General features: G+C 40.2%; 1 long non-coding RNA gene across 1 annotated transcript; it reads right to left on the bottom strand.

Moving 5' to 3' along the window:
- Positions 1 to 13,400: 13,400 nt before the first annotated feature.
- Positions 13,401 to 14,386, bottom strand: LOC121785877. Its single transcript, XR_006047077.1, has 3 exons — positions 14,245 to 14,386; positions 13,821 to 13,874; positions 13,401 to 13,736 (listed from the first exon to the last, which is right to left on the bottom strand). It is a non-coding gene; the product is annotated as an uncharacterized LOC121785877 (long non-coding RNA).
- Between the last annotated feature and the right edge of the window lie 7,448 nt (positions 14,387 to 21,834).

Here is a 21,834-nt window from a genome sequence, read left to right as displayed (position 1 = left end):
ATGGCATTGAAACACACTGGATAATTAACGACAATTATTTAATCTAGTCAAGGGAGAATCAATTAAATAATTAAGTTTTATATTGGATAATGATTATCCAAATTCATTTAGGATTTATCAAGATAGTATTAACTATCTAAATCCATTTAGGATTACTCTAGATTTTATTCCAATAAAATCAAATCCTTCAATTCAAGATAATGTTGATCTAGGATTATCATTATTTAAATCGTACTAGGATATTAATAGATAGAAACGATTCCATCATAATCCATAAGATAAATAAAATCCAATCTACCAAGATTTATACAAATCTCAATTCCTTTTAGAATATATCAAATATTATTTAGGATTTCTTTGTGTAGCACCCCAGAAAATTGTGACTTTTTTTATTATTATTTTTATTTGATGGCTTATTATTTTTTAATTAATTTGGATGTTGAATGAGAATTTCTTTTGTGGAAATTGAGTCTCTATGTGTTTGAGTTAATTATGTGAAATTAGTTGTTGTGAGTTATGTAAGTTAACGTGATTAAGCTTCCAATGTGTGAATTAACTTAAATGGGATAATGCATAATCATTCTAGCCATTTTATTTGAAATTTTCGGCCCTCCTATTTATTGGAAATAATACTTTCTTTCTTTGATTTAATTAATTGCTTTGGGATATTTATCCAAATTAAATCCAAACAAACTATCCCTATGCTATTCTACATGATTTTCGACCCCTTGGCCACCCCTTGAGATTTTCGAAATCTCCTATTAATTAGGAGAGGAAATTATTTTTGTAGATTTAATTGGTATCTTGTTTATCTCTTTCCTTGAATTAAAGTCCAATTAAATCTTACAATATCTTGTCAAATCTCTCCATATCCTATGTTAATTAGGATTTGATTCTTTCTTTCCCTAAAATCTCATAATTTTTCCCATATGCCTTTCAATTACTTGTGGGATTAATTTATTTGTTACCTATTTTGTGGGAGTCTTTTCCTACAAAAAATTACCAAATTTAAATCCTATTCCTATTTGATTTGAGGATTTAAGTATTTTTCCTTGATTTTTCCCATTATACAGGCCCCTTTTTATTTCCCCACTTGGAGATGCTTGAGTTATTTTGTTACCTTATTTGTGAGATACTCAATATCTTTTTACCTATTTTGTGAGTATCTTTCTCTCCAAGTAAATACCAAATAAATATTTATGCTAATTAAATAGCAATTTTCGAAAATTACTCCCCCACATACTACACGCCTATTTTCCTTTGAATGGTGGGATTTATTTATTGACCTCTATTTTATTCTTCCACAATTTTAATTGCTTTATTGTGGGATTTATCCTAGACTATAAATTAAAAGAACGCTAACCCTAGCCCTCATATTTTCGCCTCCCTCTTCTCTCCATACCACATGTCTCTCTCTTCATCTCCTTCTCCACCAATCCTTCACCAATTCCTTGTTCTTGCATCATTGTGGAGTTGGAAATTCAAGATTCATCGAAGAATCGCATCGTTCGTCATTCCTACAGATTGTTTTTCAAGAGAAATGTATACTTTGATTCATCTTTCTCCTTCTTACCATTGAATCCATGTTTCTTGATCCCCTCATGCATATAGTGAGTGTAGAAATCGTAGATATAAAAATTAATCGGTTGGGAAGGATGTTTGCATGAGAAAGTATGTGCATGTGCGTGTATATATGTGTGTGTGTGAGTTTGTGGATGATTAATTGGTGAATGCTATGTGTAAATAGGAGAACATGGTTGTGATGTCATTTTTGAAGCGGGAATATGTATTGAAAGCATGAATATGTATGTGTGGATGAATGATAGACAAACCCTAGTTTGTAAATGTTGAGCATGAAAACTATGGTGTTCGGACAACAGGTTCCGACGAGTGTTTGGCTGACCAAACGATCTTACTTTGGCACGAATTTTTAACTGAGTGAAATATTAACTGTCTTCTGTGTTGTGTCAAAATTTCAGCCTCTTTTGACAAAAGATGAATTTGTAACGAATTTTTCAATTAAGCTGCGCAGTCCTGTCAGAATTTGTATTCTCGTCCAGTGAGTTTCGTTTTTGTTTTGACCGACCTAAAGATGTGATTTTTGTGTGGATTTTTAACTGGATAAACCTTGATGTGTCTACTTTGTGGTGACCAAATTTTAGCTTCAAATGATATTGGATGGATTTTTAATGATTTTTACAAAACGACTGCGCTGTTCTGTCAGATTCATGTCTTGATTGAAATAGTCTTGTTGGCAAGTTTTGAATGAAATACATGATACATGTGTGAGTAAGAACTTATCCTATGATGTGATTATGCGTTGCACGTTGATGTATGCCAAAGGGTTCGTATCGTTTATGATGGTGAACATTAGGATGGGCAATATGAGAAAATGATGAAAGGAAAGATAGGGCATGCATGAGTAATGTGTTGATAGAAAACTGATTGTGTTGTATTATGTGGTTATGATGTTGATAAGGGTTGTTGTGCGTACGTGGATACGAAGAACAAGGATTTCAATAAAGTTGTGAACCGTGTTTGTAAGCAATCGAGGTGGGATTTCTTTACTAAAACTCTTTTACGTTTCAAAATTATGATATTGGAGATATAAGGGTGGTTTAAAGTGTTATGTCATGCCATGATAGTTTTGATGTTGAGATTGTTGCCTGATGCCTAGTTCGTTTGAGCTTTCTCCGTTAGGCTATAGGGCTATGTGTGAAATGAATTCGGGTCTGAGTAGGGCCGCAAACCCTATCAGGCTGTGTACACTGGTGGGATCGGGAGCCGTCCTTGCTAGTTGGCCGGTCTCGTGGGCGAATAGTGTGGCCACACTTTCGTCGCACTATGGTAAGAGGATGTGATTGATTGATTGTGGAGAAAGTGGGGAGATTGTTTTGACTGGCCAGTCTACGAAAATGTTTTGTGATACTCGATGAAATTCTTTTCTAAAATGTTAAAACTCGAGTTCACTATGGTATGGATGACATAACTTTTATCAAATATTTTGGCGTGTGTCCACTGAGTATGTCAAGTACTCAGTCCTGCATATGTTTTCTTTATATGCAGGTTGAGCGGTGATGTTGCGGCGGATGTTGAGTTGAGCCTTAAGAAATTCCGGATGCGTCGTGTCTTCATACATAGTTGTCTCCTTATGACTCTCTAGACACCTTTATTCCACTGTCTTGTTTCGAATCGTTCTTGATAAAGTCTTTCGTTTTGCTCTACACTACTTTATGACATTAATTACCTTGAGATATTAACCCGCTGCTTAATTGTTTAATCAATTAAAACTTTTCTTTTGAAGCTTTGTTTAAGATGTTGTCTTCCATTGTTTTCCCCTTCTTCTTCCCCGCTCCTTAGTCCCTTCCCTAGTCACGATTTCCCCATCTTTACTATCCTTAGTGAGGGCGGTCGTGACACTTTGATAAATTAATTTATATAAATCCAATTAAATATGAATTTTCTTATATATTATATTTATCCTAATCTATCTAGTATATAAATCCAAAAGATAAGGATAACTTGAATTAATATTTATTTTAATCCATCTAGTATTTGTCTTAATAGAATTAAATCTATTCAAATTCATATGATAAAATAAATTAATATAAATATTTATCATTATTCATCTAGGATTTCATCTTGGAGTAAATCCACATAAATGCATAGAATAAGATAATATTATATTATAATTATTCAAATCTATCTAAGATTTATCTAAGAACAAATCCATATAAATCTATAAGATAAGAATAAAATATTATATTATCACTATCCAAATCCATCCAGAACTCATATATAAATAAATTCATGTATATTCATAGGATAAGAATAAAATAATATTATCATTATCTAAATCCAACTAGGATTCATCTAGGAATAAATCCATATAAATCCATTAAATAAGGAAAGAATCTAATTAATCCATAATTTAATTCATAATTAAATCTTATATAATATATAAAATCCAAAGATATATTCAAATCTTATTTCCATATTTATCTTGAATTATTTCCAAAATTGAATCCAAGGATTTGGAAATCCTAATCAAATTTGGAAACTGAAGTTACGGAATGAGGCTATGCGACGTCGCGCGGGTGGAACCCGCGCGAGCGTCGCGCATAGGGTAAACCCTAATCTAGCACGGAGTTGGACTCCCATTGAACCACAGCCGCCGCTGGGCTCCCACTCGTCTCGCGAGCTCGAAGAGCCTGACGTCTCCGACGCTGCTGCGTCGACGTCGCTCGCCGGCGCTGCTTGCTAATCGCCTGCCCAGCCTGCCTCCCGACTCTGCTGCTGCCCTGCAGTTGCCTCACGAGTCCAGGAAGCCACCTACGGCAAGCTCCCACTCTGATCGCAACCGCTGCTGCAACTAAACCGCAGTCGCAGGCGCTGCTGTCGCTGCCTTGTCGCAACAGCCACTGCCCGATCGCCGCTGCTTCATCTCCGGCGCTGCTGCTGAGTCGCCGTCGCTGCTGCGACGTCGACTTTGCCGCCGCCTCTGCTGCTGGACATCTCCGACGCTGCTGCGTCGATGTCCCACCGCCGTTGCATCCTCGCTGCTGCTGCAGTTTCGACGTGATGCTGCCCGAAATCCGCTGTAGCAGCCTGCCCTTCTCGCGAAGTTTCGCAAGGACGCTGTTACTGCGTTGTTTCCAAAACTCCGACGCTGCTGCGGAGTAAACTCCACGACGCCGTCGCGTTTAAATTACGTTGCAATTACTTAGCCAATTAATTACCTTATGATCAATATGTGTAGCAAAACATGAATTGGGACAAATCGCCACAAACAGGTATATGTATTGCAACGATTGAGAACAAAGATTACTTAATGCGTCAGGTAATGATCACTAATTTGGAATAAGAGAATTAATTCTCCCAATTCGGTTTCTTCACACACACGTTATTCATATATTCGAAAATAACAACCATCACGCAACGAAGAAAACCATGCATTCAAGCAATTCACATAACATGAAATTAATCCACATAATCAGAGTCAAAAATTGGCTCTGATACCAATTGTTGGGGTTTTGGAGCCCCTTGCACAGCGGAAGACTTGTACAAAACAAATAAATCAGACGTGGGATCTATTAGACAGATTATGGGATTAATCTATTCACATGTTAACACATAATTGCATGCTAGAACGCAAATAATTCATGCTTAAAGAATATAAATCATAATACATGAATTCTACGGATTAGAGTTACCGATTTGATTCTCCAAAGAATCGTCGATTGCTCTCGCCTTCTCCACGATGATCTTCAATACTAGACCATGGATCTTCTGACTGGTTCCCGAATTGTATTCCGAAATCAGTGTGGGCTGATCTTATCGGAACACTAGGACTCGAATAAAGAGGATAGAAATTCCTCACGGAGGAGGAGAGAGAATTTTTGTCTCCTTCAGTAGTGAGAAGGGACGAAATTTTTGGTAAACACAAATTGTGTTTTCTGTCTCACTTATTCTCCTATTTATATTAAAGTACATATTGGGCTCAGTCAGGGATCTATGGAAGGTTTTGGATATGGGCTCCCCCAGTTAGCTTTTTACTGATTAAATTGAACCCACAATTTAATACAAGCTTATATTGGAATATTACGAGCAGCCACTACAGACGTAACATTGACCTCCCCATCCAAATCCGAAATTACAAGTAATCTGGGTTTCCATTTATTTTATTATTTATTTATCGCGCTTAAGATATAAATGTATATTAATTAATTAAAGTCTCTTATGGACTTAATTAATTAACATCTTATTAATTCCAAGAGTGGACTTAGCAAGAAACACTTATTTTTTATTCATGGAATAATTAAATTCCAACTGGACAGTTTCCGAATAATAAAACCTTGTTCAAGCTCCTCTTGAGGACATTATCAAACGAGACTCACCTCGCGCACGATTCAACATAATAGCAATCACCGCTAGATATTAATCACCACTACCCAAATAATATATCAGGATTATTGGGTTGCGAAAAACCCGCACCTTTTGATAAGTCAAAGTAGTGCATAATCAATACCATATGCTCAATGCTAACGTATGTAGAATACGAAATAGATATTTATCAAGACCTAGTCTTTCAGTAGATAGCATAAAGACACGTCTTGTTGTTAGATCCATTCAGTGCTATACAACACCAACGTCATCTTATTGCAATAAGGCTTAGAAATAATCGGACTGACATTGCAACCTTTCGCGACAGGTCCTATCTAGGTTGTGAAATTCTTGTTTTTCTTTTGCAAAGCATTGCATAGAACCGACTGTAGTTACCTTAAAGTGGACGACGCTCACAACCAGTCTACTAGGCAAAAGACTTAGGCTTTGTTTACTTCTTATGAATTTAAGTGTTTATAAAACATCTTATAAACGCACAAGCAAACACAATGTAATAATATACGGATTCTATTCATGCAAACTGCTCGAATAATACTGAATCGGGTTAAAAGTGGATTGTAGAGTATTTCCGTATACAAGCAAGATTCTATTCGCACGAACTTGCGTGAACTTGCTCGGAACATGCTTTTCAGTATACTAAACCTAACACCGGCATCAACAAGTGTTCAAAATAGTATTACACTCTCGAAATCCAATTTGCAGCATCTGTACCATCAAATCACGGCTGTTGCATCTTAAACTGCCTCGGATGCTCGGATTGCTGGCCAAAATTCTGCCTACTCGCTGGCTTATCCCAACTAGTCGGCTGGCGAATGAGAGAACCCTCGGCTCTTGCCCCCGGGAAATCCCATGCCGAGGCCCTACCCGTCTGTGGGCCCGCCCACGAAGTCAGCCCCATATTAGGGTTAGGGCTCTGCTGCAAACCCAGGTAACCACCCGTGGAAGTCTCCCCCAACAGCGGCCGCGACGGGCCCGACTGCGCAACCCCGGTTGCTTGCGTGTAAACCGGGAACTGAGGTTGCCCGCCTGACGGTGGTTCCGGATCCGGACGCTAGGGTGGTACCGTCGTCACAGAGTCAGGCTCTGAAGCCTCCAAGCGTGCCTCCATGCGTGCTAGCAACGCCAGCACGTGCTCCATCGTAATTGCTCCGGTGTCTAGGGATCTGGTGGATGACGGAAGCGGTTCCAGGCCACGAATTGTCATTGGTTCCGTACGACCCGCGTGCAACATGCTTCAGTGAGTACAAGGATGAAAGCACCACTTTGTTAAGGAAGAAGTTCCTCAAAGATAGAGTTCGCGTCGAACGTCGCGGGAGCTTTTGCCCGTCGATCAATTCGGCGCCGAAACTTCGGGTTCGTGCGTTGTGCACGATGAAAAGTAAAAGTTGTGTGAAAATATTTTATTTCTTGAGATGGGAAATAAAATACACATGTATTTATATCTAAGGACCCTAGGGTTGATTTGATCTATGATCCGGGAAAGAATCAACGAAGAAAATCCGGAAAAGGAGCTTAACGAGCGTTCAACGAATAAATTAATAAAACTATAATATTCTTAAGGAATTACAATAATTAAATGACTCAAAATAAATAATATCTTCCACTTTAACGTGAAACAAAATCTCCATAACTCAACGGTCGCTTCGACTGCCGCCGCTCCGGCTCTGCCCGCTGCTCTTCCGCCGGCACACTGGTGTCGGCGTCGAATCCCTCTTCCTGCAGCACCTCATGCTCCTTCAGCCTTGCCGACGGAGGACTCGTAACTCCATTCCTCTCCTAGATTCTCCCATGCAATTGCAAACTTCACCTGCAGCTCCCATTTGCTTTGCTCTTCTTTTTCTCCTCTTCTTGATGGATTGTATTTATAGGAAAAGATCATGCAGGTTGAAAGTTCACCACACACAAACAAACACACATTGCGTGACAAGATACCTTTTGTTGTGTAGCAATAAAAATCAATGTGTGGAGGCTCTTAACACGCGGATATATGCATATGTTCCACGACTATTCTATCAAAGCATGTACATAGACATAAACATGCTCTTTGTGGTAATGGGTGAATCTATGGGATTCAATGGAATATACAAAACGAATCATGCTTTGGCAATATATGATCGAAATTATTGTTGAGGGAGGCTTGCTTCCATTCATTCGTTGTGGTCCAATTGACAGAGATGAATTTGCTGGGAATGAATTTTTGTCACATATGGTGATGAATTGATGGGGTACTCAGAGCACAAAGATATACTCTCTCCGTCCATGATTAAATGTCACATATCTGACAGACGCAGATTTTAAGAAATTGTTTGACTTTATAAAGTAAAGTAGGAGAAAAAGTTAACTGGAGTACAGGATCCACTTATCAAATACTAGTAAAAGTAAAATGGACATTTATTGACGAACAGTTAAAAAACTAGAGCTCCATGCAGTGCTTCAAAACCAAACAATCAGAGACTCTTCACCAATATCACACACTTGAAATGATTATCAAATGCTCCAAGAATCAAGGATTGAACCCTTGAATAGTTTTTTCAATTGTTTTAGAAGATAAGAATCTAAACCATGTAGTTTGGTTAATAGAGTTGATAAGGCCACCCGCAACGCGTTACGCGGGTCGCTCGAATCCCGTCCCTCCGTGACGAGACAGGCGCGGGACGCGTTGCAGAGTCTCGTCTCGTCCCCAGCCCGCCGAGACGCCCGGCTCGCCGAGACAGCGAGCGAGCTGTCTAGCCACGCGCTCGCGCGACGTGGCGCGCTCCGGCGCGATGTGTGACGCCCACTCACCGGCCCGTGAGTGGGTTTCGTCACGCTGATGCAATAAATCATTTTTTTTAAAAAATTCAAATTTAAAAATTAAAAAAATAAAAATCGAAAACGGTAATATTACCGTTTTTCGACCGTTTTCCCTTTTTTTAACTGTATAAACACTCTTATTTCATCCTCGTTTTACACACAAGCACACATCTAGTCAAGCACAAATCATCTCTCTTTCCACTCCAATTTTCATCTCAAATCAACTCTTTTATCCTTCCCCCAAAGTTAATCGATCTAATGGATCCATTTGAGCAAATGCGTCGAATAATGGAAGAATCACTTGAAGAAGATCGACGCCGGGAGGCGGAGGAAGCCGCGCTGCCCCAAAGACGCTCCCGGACTTACATCCATCGTAACCGGGAGGAAGCCGCCGCAAGGTTAGTACGCGACTACTTCTGCGATAACCCGGTTTGCGGAGATACCTACTTCCGTCGCCCTTTCCGCATGCGGAAACCGCTATTTCTCCACATCGCAAATACATTGGCAGCCTGAGAAGAGTTCTTCCAAAAAAGGTTCGACGCCGTCAGCCGTCCCAGCCACACGATGCTGCAGAAATGTACTGCAGCAATCTGTCAGCTTGCGACTGGACAAACGGCGGATGTGTTCGACAAATATCTCCACATTGGAGAAAGCACTGGGAGAATGTGCTTGATCCAATTCTGCAAAGGCGTCCGGGCAGCCTTCACGGACGAATTTCTCCGGAGGCCAAGCACGACAGATTGTCAGTTTTTGTTCCACCTTCACGAAAAAGTGCACGGAATCCCCGGGATGCTTGGCAGCGTCGATTGCATGCACTAGCAATGGAAGAATTGCCCTGTGGCGTGCAGGGGGTCGTACACGAGCGGCCACAAAGACACCCACCCCACCGTTATACTCGAGGCCGTTGCCGACTACCGGCTATGGATCTGGCATGCGTACTTCGGGGTCCCCGGATTGAACAACGACGTAAACGTGCTCCACCAATCCGACCTCTTCGCCAAAGTTTTGGATGGTAAAGCGCCGGCCATCAACTTCATCGCTAACAACCGGCGGTATAAAATGGGGTACTATCTTGCCGACGGCATTTACCGGAAGTGGCCAACCTTCGTGAAGACGTGCAACAGGCCTGTGAACGCAAAGCAGGCTCTTTTTGCGCAGAAGCAGGAGGCTGCTCGCAAGGATGTGGAGAGGGCGTTCGGGGTTCTCCAAGCGCCCTTCAACATTATCAAAGCCCCGGCTCGTACGTGGTTTATGGAGAGTATGGTCGACATCATGTATACGTGCATAATCTTGCACAACATGATTGTCCAAGACGAAGGACCTGAGGCGGGAAATTGGTTCGACCCTAAAGCCCTCGGAAGTTCTACCGCAAGTAGTCCGCCTCGCAGTGGAGTGCATCCGTATATACAAGAACGGTTGTCTATTAGGGCAAGGACACGTGACTCTACCGCCCACACTCAACTCCAAGATGATCTAATTGAGCACATTTGGGCAAAATTTGGCAACCGGTAGACGCACATCATCGCCGTTCTTCTGCTTCTTTGAGCTTTAAGATTTTGAATTTAGTGAGAGTGAGCGGAAGAAATTAAATTATGTATTTTTCATTTTTAAGGATTTTTAATTATTTTTTTATTTTTTAAAGAATTTTATGTTGTAATTTTATTTTATTTAATGAAATGTGTTTTTATTAATTGAATTTGTTGGAAATAAAAATGAAAATGAATGAATAGTAATTTAAGAGATCGTTAAGAGACGGATAAGTAACGGAGGGTTGCAGGTTATGTCCCTTAGTTAAGAGACGGAGTAAAAAGTACAGTGGGGCCCAAGAATAGTAATTTAAGGGACGGTTAAGGGACGGATAAGAGACAGCGTTGCAGATGACCTAACAGTTATTAATATAGGAGAAATTAGGACAACTCAATACTAATATCAATAAGAAAAAATCCCAACACACACATGCACATCATTCATGGTTTTCAACATTAGATTGGAACCCCATCAATGTTTAGATATTTACTATGTAAAGTGAAAGAATAAAAGTTAGTTAAGGCAGAACAATTTGTCAAGATCAGTGTTAAAACCCGAGTAGGTTGCATCTAAAATTATAATTACTGGAAAGACATGTCACCTGAAGCAGACTTGGATTTCTGTGAAGCAATTGAAAGTTCATTAGTTACAGAAATTAAACCACTCGAAGCTGCTTCCATATTGCTTCGTGCAAGCATCCATTCCTTCTCAGCCCCTGAATAAGAAATAAGAGAAACTATGAGATCCTGGGAGGAGGAGCCACTATGAACTACTAGTGCAATCTTGAATGACAATTGAGTTGAAACTAACGTGTAAAGGAATGGTAGGCAACATCTACTTTTGTTACAGCACTTAAACAAGATTGTTGCCAATTTCCACCATCTGCTCCAGTCCTCAACGAGGAACTTTCACTCATAGTTCTATACATGCCATCCCTAGAAGCCTCAAACTCTAAAATCGAGATGCAAACTTGCATTATATCCGATGCATTTTTTGAAGCTTCCTGCAAAAATTTCCTCCGTTTAAGCAAATGGTCATGGAATTCTGGTGGTATTCCAGCATTTCTAGCCGGAACATTTCCAGCAGAACCAGGGTTTGGACCCCCACAAGCCCAGCTCATTGCCCTCTCAAGCTGCCCTTCAGCTGTGACAGATAATAAGTTATCCCCAGTAATAAACTTATGAGGAATTAGCCTGGTAATTTCTGAGGGTCTCGAGTTAATATTATGCATCCACTCCATCTGAAATACTTCCAAGCTGGTCTTCAGAAGTGCATCTTTAAGTTCTTCAGCTTGCGTCTTCATGCTAGAGAGGCTGCTGATGTAGCTGCTTTAAGAGTTTCGCACACATTGCAGTACTTCTCAAGAATTAGCTGCACACTTCTAGCAGCATCATAATCCGTTTGAATTGTATCTTTCTCCATATCCTTAACTGACTCGCTCCTTTGCCTCATAATTTCAATATGTCTATCTTTCAAATATTTGGTAGTATGCTCCTGAAATTGTATCCTGAGCTTTTTCTTTACTACATCAACAAGTTGATCAAATCCTACATTCTGATCAAAAGATGCAGCCATAGCTTGCATGCAAGAGTCAAGAAGAAGATCCACCATGTAAACTTTCCAAATAAAGAAGGCATGACCCTGCAGTGAACCAGACAACTTCCATATATATTCAGATACTGAGCATCCTGAGTTTATGGAGTCCAAGAGATACGGTATTCTATTTGAGCTATGTGGAACAGGCCCAATTGACGATATCAATTCTTGATCAACAGATTCCAGCTCAGAGAAAGGCTCAAGTATGGCTGCCAGAAGTGCTTTCATTCTTAAGACATGTGGTTCATTTCCTGGTTCAGCAGTAAGAAGAGATTGTAAGCGAAGTTCTGAATCAAGCACAGCGCCATTAACATTTGCTTCTTTCTTCAAAAGAGATGAAGTCCGCAGATCTTTATGGTTCCATGTCTGATGGAGTTTGTCCAGCTGCACTCTGCAAGCTTCTTCTTGAGATGCATGCTCCTCAGCCCCTTCCCAGGATAAATGGTCCCTGCCCTTTACAGCAGCTTCCTCAAGAGCCAATTGTTTCTCAGTAATGAGACCTACCTTCACAAAGTAGTTGGACTCTAGTTCAATCAAGGATACTCTCTCGAGCTCAACCTGGATAAGCTGATCAAGAGCTGTATCTTCAGATCCCCGAATCTGGGAGACTGATCCAAATATGTCCATAACATCATGCTTTAAAGAAATAGCAGATTGTATCACACTGGGTACAACTGCTTCAATCGTGTTCCCAAGAAGGTTTTTGCAAAGCAGAATACTGGTCTTGAAAACAGAAGTCCAGCTCCCTTTCAAACTATCAGGATCAGCCTCAGTGCCAGGGATATCTAGTCCAACAAGGTATTTCAGCTCATTAATAAACTCAGTTACAAGTACACAGTTTTCTACTTGCTCTTCTAACTTGCAGAAAAAAGATCCAAGATCAGACTGTGAGCTACGGTTTGTGCTGCTTTCCCCTCCATAATTATCAAGGCTTTGTTGCATCCTGTGCTTAACATTAGAAAACAGACTTACAACTGCTGCATCTAAAACATTCAGACAACTTTCTTTCTTCTCGTCATTGTCCCAGTGAAATGAGATGTTAGATGTTCCTTTATGTACGGCTCGCTCAGAAAATGAGGACTCCTCTTTTCTCTTGAGACCGGCGTGCTGCATATAGTTTATCAGGGAAGATAAAAGACGTTCCTTAGCCTTTGATTCAGTTTCGGGACCAATGGAAATCACAAGTCCAGCGCATTCTTCTTCCAACCTCTCAAGATCTGCAGCATACCTGGCTGCCCTGACGCACAGCTCCTCATAATTGCTTTTAATAGTCAAACCTATCAGTAAGTCTGTCATTGACAAGTTCAGCACCCTGCCTTCGAGCAAATGATGTAATATCAGATGACAAATTGTTTAAAGAAAGCAAAACTTGCGCCCAGCCGTGCACTGGACTGGATGTAAGGTAGTTCAGTGGAAGGATTCGCTGCAAAACCAATGAATACATTTGGAGTGTAGCAACTGCAGAAGAAAGACCATCATCCAACTCAGTCACTAACTTAGAAACTTCCCTATCTATATCGTCGCATTGAATTTGCGTGGGTTCAGGAACTACAGTAAATGGAACTCTAGCAACAGTAACGGCAGCCGCAAGAGATAAAACTTCATTTGAACCAGTCAGCTTTATGCCAGCGTTGATCTCTGGAATTGAACTGCTTCTTAAAGCATCAAGAATCCTTCCATGCTGCTCAATCCAGGTTCCTGCCTCTTGGCCTATCTCCATTACCATGGTCTGTTCCTGACTTAACTGTTGAACCTGTAATTCAAGCAAGGCATGGTTTTTTTTCTGAATTGCTGGTTGCTTCAGCAACAAGTGACTTTGCGGATGACTCATATTGAATAAGTTTTGATCATTCTTGGTCAGCTTGATAGAAATCACTAGATACCATCTCATAATGGTTCAAAATGCTGGCAAACCTCTACATGAGATATATAAAGGTCAGAGAAGTTATATTCAATTTTACAAACATGGAGATAAAGCAACATTACAGAAATTCACAAACCTCAATGGCTGATTCAATTGCTGGTAAGGTAGAAACTAAAAGATCATGATGTTCCTGTAATAATACAAAAATAGCAAGTCATTTGAATTTGTAATATGACAGGTAGTTGTGTGTTATCTAAAATTTTGAAAAATGCAAGTTGCCAGTTGCAACAAACAAGCCTATAACTCAGCACAGTCAAGAGAACGTGAGCATGTAGACAAAGAAAGCAACTATAATTTGGAATTTTCTTTACAAAAGAAACAAAAAGAAAACCTCCAAGCTGAAGTATTTATTTGGAAAAAAAGAAATAATCACAGTGATAACAAAATCATGACGCTAAATCAATCATACATAAAAAGAAGTCAAACAAAGTTAACATCAAGTACCGTGTGTTGTTATGAGGAAGACCTAAGTTGAACACGAATGTTTGCTATATTAATACCTGTAAAGGAACATGGATTTCCTGGACACGTGATGCAAATAGGCTTAAGCTTACGGCAAGCTCCATGCCTTTCCTCTCCTCACCAACAACAGCTGCATCATCATAAAAATTTGCACGTGTCCACTCCACAAGTGGATCCCACACAAAAACATCCAACAACATCAATATTATATCCTTATTCTTCCTTAAAACTCCTAAAATAGCTTCGCAATTCGCCCTGAAAGAGCCTTCAATGCCAGTTAGACCTAATGCTGCTTCAATTATCTGAGTAAGGCGGAACGGAACAATTTCAGGGATCTTTAACCTTTGCCCCTTGTCAAAGCATACGTTATAATCAATATGCAAAATACCCCCAGTTGAAAAGTCTATAAGGATGTTATCCAAGTGTCTATCACCGAGGCCAAGAATGTGGCCTACAATGCTCATTGCTGCTACACTTCCAGAAAACCTGCAAAGGGACCAAAGCACTGCAGTGAATTAATACATAACGCTCAAACAAATTAGAGAAATGCCATATTTCACCTATGCCACAGCTTAACATTTCCAGATGGATACCGGATACATCCACAGAGACAAAGTAAGGCAGTTTGCTGATGACCGCGTTGATCAACCAGACGACGATACCTCTGGGTGATGACCTACCTACATACGTATACATCCAAAGGGCATGTATCCATGCCCTAATTTTGTTAGGAGGTCTCATTCTACCAGACACCATGGGGTGTAAGGTTCCATTTATGTGGTTGAATGTGTTTGAGGATCCGGAAGAGGTGCAGACTATTAGTTGGGGAAGTGCGGCTTTGTCCTACCTTTATCATTATCTGTACGAGGCTTCCATGGATAAGAGGAAAGAGTTGGGTGGGCCTATGATTCTTCTGCAGCTATGAGCGTGGGAAAGAATGCCCACATTGAGGCCATCGTTCATAGGATCACTCGTGCACGAGCCATATACACCATGTGGCGCCAGGTATATAGTTAAATATTTATTTGTTTATGCATCTTGGGTTATTTTTTTACATCAATCTTCTTTATAAGTGGAAAGGAACAACTAAAATAGGAAATGCTCCTTGATACTCGGTGGAGCATTACCGTGACCAAATATCCCTGATTAGACCTGACCAGTTGAATATTATTTCAATTTAGACTTAATTTATGAATTTATTATGAAGTTAATATGGCGATTGCATTGCTGTTTTGTAGTTTCTCTGGACGCAATATGCACATTGCATACTGCAGTGATGTGAATGGATGCTCTTTATGCGATACCTACTTGGTGTGTTGGGCCTATGTCGAGGCACATGAGGTTGGACGAGTGCGGCGGCAGTTCAATCGGTATCAGGATATTCCTCAATATGTAGACAGGATGCTAAAGAATGCCGATCATTTGGGCAAAAATGATCGGCGTGGTAAAAAGGGTAACAATTGGGAAAACACGCACCAGTTCTACATTAGGGAGTGAGACCTGAGGTATGAAAGGTTCCAAGCAACCGAAGACGCCGCACCGATGTCCATGAATATTCCTATGAGTCCAGGGTATATGGCGTGGTACACCTAGATTACAGTGACGTGCCTGACTCAGCCTGGGGTACGGTCAACTACTGGGATGAACGAGTCGGCTTCTTCGATGAGATTACTTGTAAGTTTGTTATATTAAACTATATGTTTTCATGTGTTATAGATTGTATCGTATTGATATTTGTATGTTTTTTTGGGTCTAGGTTGAGGGTTTTCAGCAGATTTTTCATTTAACTACTGAAGAAGAAATGGACCCAAGAATGCGCCAGATTCGAGAAATTGCTAGGCGTTGCCTCTAGTCGACGAACAACGCCGATCTCATGGAGTACCCGACTTCCCAACATCAAAATGTGGTCATGCCTTATCAACCACAAGTGATTCCACAACGTCGTGGAGTGCCTGGTGTTCGGACTGGTGGACACGGTTTCACAAAGCAGTTTAGGATGTCGCAGCCGTATCCCGATTACGTAATACCAGAGCCGATGAATCCAGAGCATGACCCACCTCAGTGGTCTTCGTATCCGGCGCATGAGTCCCAATCACAGTGGGACCGTCCCTTGTATTCTCCAAGCCAGCCTGAGCCTGATTAGACTCGTCGCCCCTATTCACAATGCCAAGATGTGCCGCAATGGAGTAGAGCCCGAGCATCAGTCGACCCATTCTTCCAAAATTATCAGTTTTTGCCTCCTGTACAAGTTGAAGAAGATGACGATGAAGGAGAAGAAGAAAATGATGAAAGAGAGGAGGAAAATGAGGAAGAAGAGGTTGTTCATAACATCTATGTTCAACCTCGACCAGTAGCAGAGGGTTCATCACGCGGCGGGGCTGGGAAGATCATGAGCAAAGTGTACAAGAGATTGTCAACCAGGAATAATAAGGGGGTTGAACCGTCGAAATACACTCCATCGTCGTATAAGTAATGAATGAAGTAAAATATTTAGTAATGTGGTTGTGAAGTTGGTGAAGGAGGCTGGTCTGTTTCTTCATTTTTTTTATATATAGCTTTAACCATTTATTTCTTGTGGATTAGAGCCGTAATTAGATGAATTAATTTAGTTGCAACTGTGTGTTTAATTTAGTTTTGTGAGTAATTAATTAGGATGAATTAATTACTTAATTTTGTGTGATGAGTGATGGTTATGTATATAAGTGATCAAATCCGTTTCCATGGTTAATTAGAATCTGGGAGGATTGGCCTACTTTACATGTTAAATCATATTCTATAGTTTGAAAATATATTAGTTTTCTTGCTTTTGTGGAGAAATATATGTTCTTAAATCATGTTACATGTATTAGTTTTCGGCGCCGTTTGTGGAGAAATATATGTTCTTAAATGTATGTTTGTTTCTTTATTGAATCTGTCTCAATTCCAAAGAAAGGAGTTCCAGATTCCTACTATTGTCCATATATCTCCTTTGTCTCCCATATCTTTCCTTTGTTCCAGATTTCATGCTTTAAAAAATAGGACTATGATTCAAGAAATAAGGGAGCAATGTTCAAAGATTGAAGGAAACTTATCGGAATATGACGGGGAATCGCCAAGAAATCGCCCTTTCTCTCTTTCTCTCGCGTGGAAAATGAAGCTACTGCCTCTGGAGTATGTTTTATGCGAATTAGAGACGCATGAGCCTCATGCGTCTCTCCCTAAGACGCATGACGCTCATGCGTCGTCCGTGAAATTAAAAAAAAATACGCATGAGGGAGTTGCGTCTCTCCCTAAGACGCATAAGTGTTGTGCATCTTTAAAAAAATCAAAAAAATTGAACGACGCATGTCCCTCATGCATCTTTGTGAAAGACGCATCTCCTTGATGTGTCTCATTAAAAGGAGACGCATGAGGGTCATGCGTCTCTCCCAAAGCCGGAAGAAAAAAAAAACTCCAATACACTTATGGAATCTAAATTTTAGTCTAGAACAATAAAAGAAATACCCCCTCAAGGGTCACACCATTCCATTATTTAATTTAAATACTTCAATTACTAAAAACATTTCTATAATATAAAAATATATTAAAATATAAAAATTACGTAATTAAATCCTAAAAAGTAAATATGACAAACTTAAAATCCTAAAAAATAAAAAATACATAATTAAAATATTAAAAAATAAAAAATACATAATTAAATCCTACAAATTAAAAATTGCATAATTAAAGGCTAAAAAATACCCTCGTGGAAGATTAGTCCCAGGCCCTATCCCTAATGTTTTTCGGAGACCCTGTATCATTGTCAAATGTTAATCAAGTTGCTCGGGAGTCATCCGAGACCTATCGGCCAAATTGAGTTGAGCCAAGAGGGTCCACGACGAGTTGGTGGGGGGTTGAGGTGGCACAAAGGGAGCGGGAGCAAGGGCGGATGGAGTCGCGGTGCGACGGCGGTTGGCCGTCACCTTCTTCCTTCCTTGTTGCCGACGTTGGGAACTGCTCGGGCCGGCGTCCGGGCTACCCAAGTTAGCTCCGGCAAGCTGGCTAGCCACCTTATCCTCGCCGGCGTCGGATAGGGATATCGACCTCGACCGTTTGCTGGAGGAGGATGATACGACTCCCTTATACTTCGGATGATGGCACACCTCCTGCCAACCGCTGAGGTACTTGAACGGTTTGTAATGTTGGGATTCGTAGGTCGCCAACGCGGCACTGATGATGTCGCGCTCGCTCCTGCCGCTCCCTGCCGACCACTCTTCCTGGAGGTAATACCCCTGGAACTTTTGGATTTCTTCGTTGGCTCTGAAGATGGCATTGCGCACCATACTCTCATTGCGCTCGATGGTTCCATCCCAGCGGTTTTAATTGTACCAGCGAGAGATGCGCCACCAAAACCTATCCCCGCTTTGGTTCATGCCAACCTCCGGATCTTCAGGGATAATCAAATAGGCTTTGAATAACTGATCCATCTCCGTCGGAGTGTACGGGGTGCGGACACCATGAGGAGTAGGAGTAGGAGTAGGAGGAGTTTGAGAGCCGCCGCTCCCTCCCAATCTGGGTCGGGTGCCCACCCGTATCGCCCATCGGGAGCATCTTGGTCATCGACCGGGTAAGGCCGGTAGCCACCCGAAACTTGAGAACCTTGGGTTTGAGGAGGGGCCGAGAATTGTGTTTCCGAACTAGGAAATGGTTGTGAGTCGAACCATTCGTGGTTCCAACCGCGGGAGTCGGAGGGGTGATCGTCGGAGCCGGACATTTTTTTGTAAGAGTGAAAGATTGAGAATTAATAAGAGAATTTAGATGAAGGAATTTAGTTGAGAATTGTGTAGTGTGGTGGGAAATTTTTTGTGCGGAAGTGGGGGTATTTATAGATGAAATGTGAATTTTGAGAAAAAAAATTGAAAAATAAATTAAACGTAGAGAGAAAATGGATATAATTTATTGGGAAGTGGGAAAATATTTTTTTATTTAAAAAAGATTTTTTAAATTCAATTCGAATTTTAAAAAAATATTGAAAATGCCAACGGCTTTGCCGTTAGCCAATCTCGTCGCGCCACGTTAGCCTGCTCAGCGGCACGGACGTGTTCGATGTATCGAGCAGATTCGTGCCAGCGGCAAGAGCACAGCAGCGGACAGGGGAGTGTCGTGCTAGCGGCACGGACGCTGTCCTCCGCGTCGAGCACCGATGCAGATGCTCTTAGCTCCATTCTCTTTCCTATTCATACTCCCTCGTGTATTTTTCATGCCAATTGTACCATACACTCTGCGGCTCCCTGACGGCTCACTTCGTTATCAATACTGCATAAAAAACCAGCATTCCAATATTATACAATGAGCTTAAGAAAACCAAAATATAACAATCATATATAATGAACAAGGGGCTTACATGTAAAGGTTTTCATATTCAGCGATTTTGAGGACACCACTCCACGGAACTGTAGAAATGTAACCCCCGTCTTTGCCTTGGACGACTTTGACCTTGGCATAACAAACATCACTAAAAGACCACTTCGACCCTTCAAGGAATATGTAGAAGAGCCAACTAGTACTTTTAGTAACATTGTTGCTGAGATACAAAGCTTGCATCACTTCCCTATCCTTAACCCTCACGTCCACCTTCCCTGCCACTTTTTTGGCTGACAGATCTCATACAAACCAACGAGATGCGCGGTCGATAATAAATAGAATATTACCCCCCACATATATTAGGTTCCTCTTCTTCTCATAAAAAATTCCAGGTGATTTAGGGATTGGGATGATCTCTGCAAAGAGTTCCCAGGTGTTTCTTCCCATATCGTACAAGACGAGTGATGGGCGGATGACTTCCTTATAGTGATAGTAGAGCATAACCAGTTGGTCGGCCAGCTGAAAGCAAGAGGTTGGAAAGGATTGAAGATGTGAGCAGGCAAGTCCCTATAGTTGAACTCGCCATTCTTCGGGTCAAAGATCTCAATCCAACATTTTGGTATTTTAGTGCCCCGTATATGAATATCCTGCCATCATGTAATGGGACAAGCATGGGGTTAGATCGCCTTGATTCCATAGCAGTGTCGCAAAGAGTCCAAGTCATAATAAAAGAACTGTCGGGTATTGGAGGTGGCGGTGCAGACCACAACCATTTGGTTTGTATATAACCCTCATCTGGAAAGTCATACGAACCTCCAACAATGAACAAGGAACCACCCACACGGCAAAATCTAGGCTCTTTCGGAAAGTCTTCATCCACAATTCTTTCCCCAGGAGGCGACACAACAGAAAATCCAGACGTCATTGGGAGAAGGGTATAATAGTCCTTCAAATCCATCTCGTCGAAACTAAAGTAATGCAGATTATGTTCCAAATACTTCAACCACCACCCTTCAGATGAGTTCGGGGCTTAGGCTGTAGGGCAGATTCAACTTCCGTCAGTGTGATGCTTTTCTTTCTTCTTCTTCTTCTGTAGAAGAATGAATCCTTCAGTTTTTGGGATGATCTTGGTAACGCGTTTAGGAGGATGATGGCCAAGTCCTCATCTTCTAAACTCACTTCAATATCCTTCAACTCATCATCAAGCTCCTTGAATTCATTTAATTGCTCATTCAAGCTGCAATCCTCGTAGAATTTGTACGAGAATAGACGCCGTTTCATGTACACTAGACGGATTGCTATGGACTTTCTCATCTAGTATAATAAGTTTTCAACACAATCAAATTAGCACTAATAATTTATTAGTCGATATAATTCTTAAAAACTTACCCCGACTCTGGATGGCCTGATGGAGCAGATGAGAGAGGCGTTTAGTTTTTACTTTAAATCTCTAACTAAATCTACAGTTTATTAATTTGGACAATATCCGACAAAGAAATCAGAGATTCAGGAAAGAAAATTAAAAAATTTACATAATTAATACCCCTAGATTTTAACCTTCTATAATTAAGGAAATTAATCATGATTCTTAAAATCTTCACTATAACCATTCTTCACATATTTATACATTAAATTTTTTAATATAAAAATAGGTTTTGATATATGCAAAACTAGATTTAAATACAGAAACGCAGAACAAAATCATACATAGGGCATTTTTAGGTCATTATTAGTATATTTTTAGGTCATTTTATCAAATGATGACCTAAAATGATCTTCACATGACATTAAACCTGAATTTTATAATACTAGTATTTACACCCGAGCTATGCACGGGACATAAGAGTTTCACGTAATGAATTCAAAATATAATAAATATATAAGAAAATAAGAATTCAAAGAAGCAATGTGAAGATTTAAAAAAATAGAAATGTACTTATCTTGTCTCACTCTAAATGAAGAATTTACTATTCCCTAATGAATGAAATATTTATGCAATTTTAATTTATAATCTAAGTGGAGTAATAACTATAAAATTAATAACAAAAAGAAGATGTGTGACTAATGATCAAAGAATATGAGTTAATTAGAATAAGATATAAAATAAAGAAAATATGTGTGAGTAAAGATGTTTATTGACAATGCTATGTAAGTCATTAATCCAAATAAAAGGTAAATTAATATATAAATTTAATAGCTTAATTCTGAAAATTTTGAAAAATATATATGGAATATTAAACATACCCACATTAAATATATTATGATAATTTAAATCATAAAAATTTAAAACATCTCTGAGAAGTCAA

Source organism: Salvia splendens, chromosome 22 (assembly GCF_004379255.2).
Source record: "Salvia splendens isolate huo1 chromosome 22, SspV2, whole genome shotgun sequence".
NCBI classification, from domain to species: Eukaryota; Viridiplantae; Streptophyta; class Magnoliopsida; order Lamiales; family Lamiaceae; genus Salvia; species Salvia splendens.
This window is presented reverse-complemented; position numbering and strand designations above follow the sequence as displayed.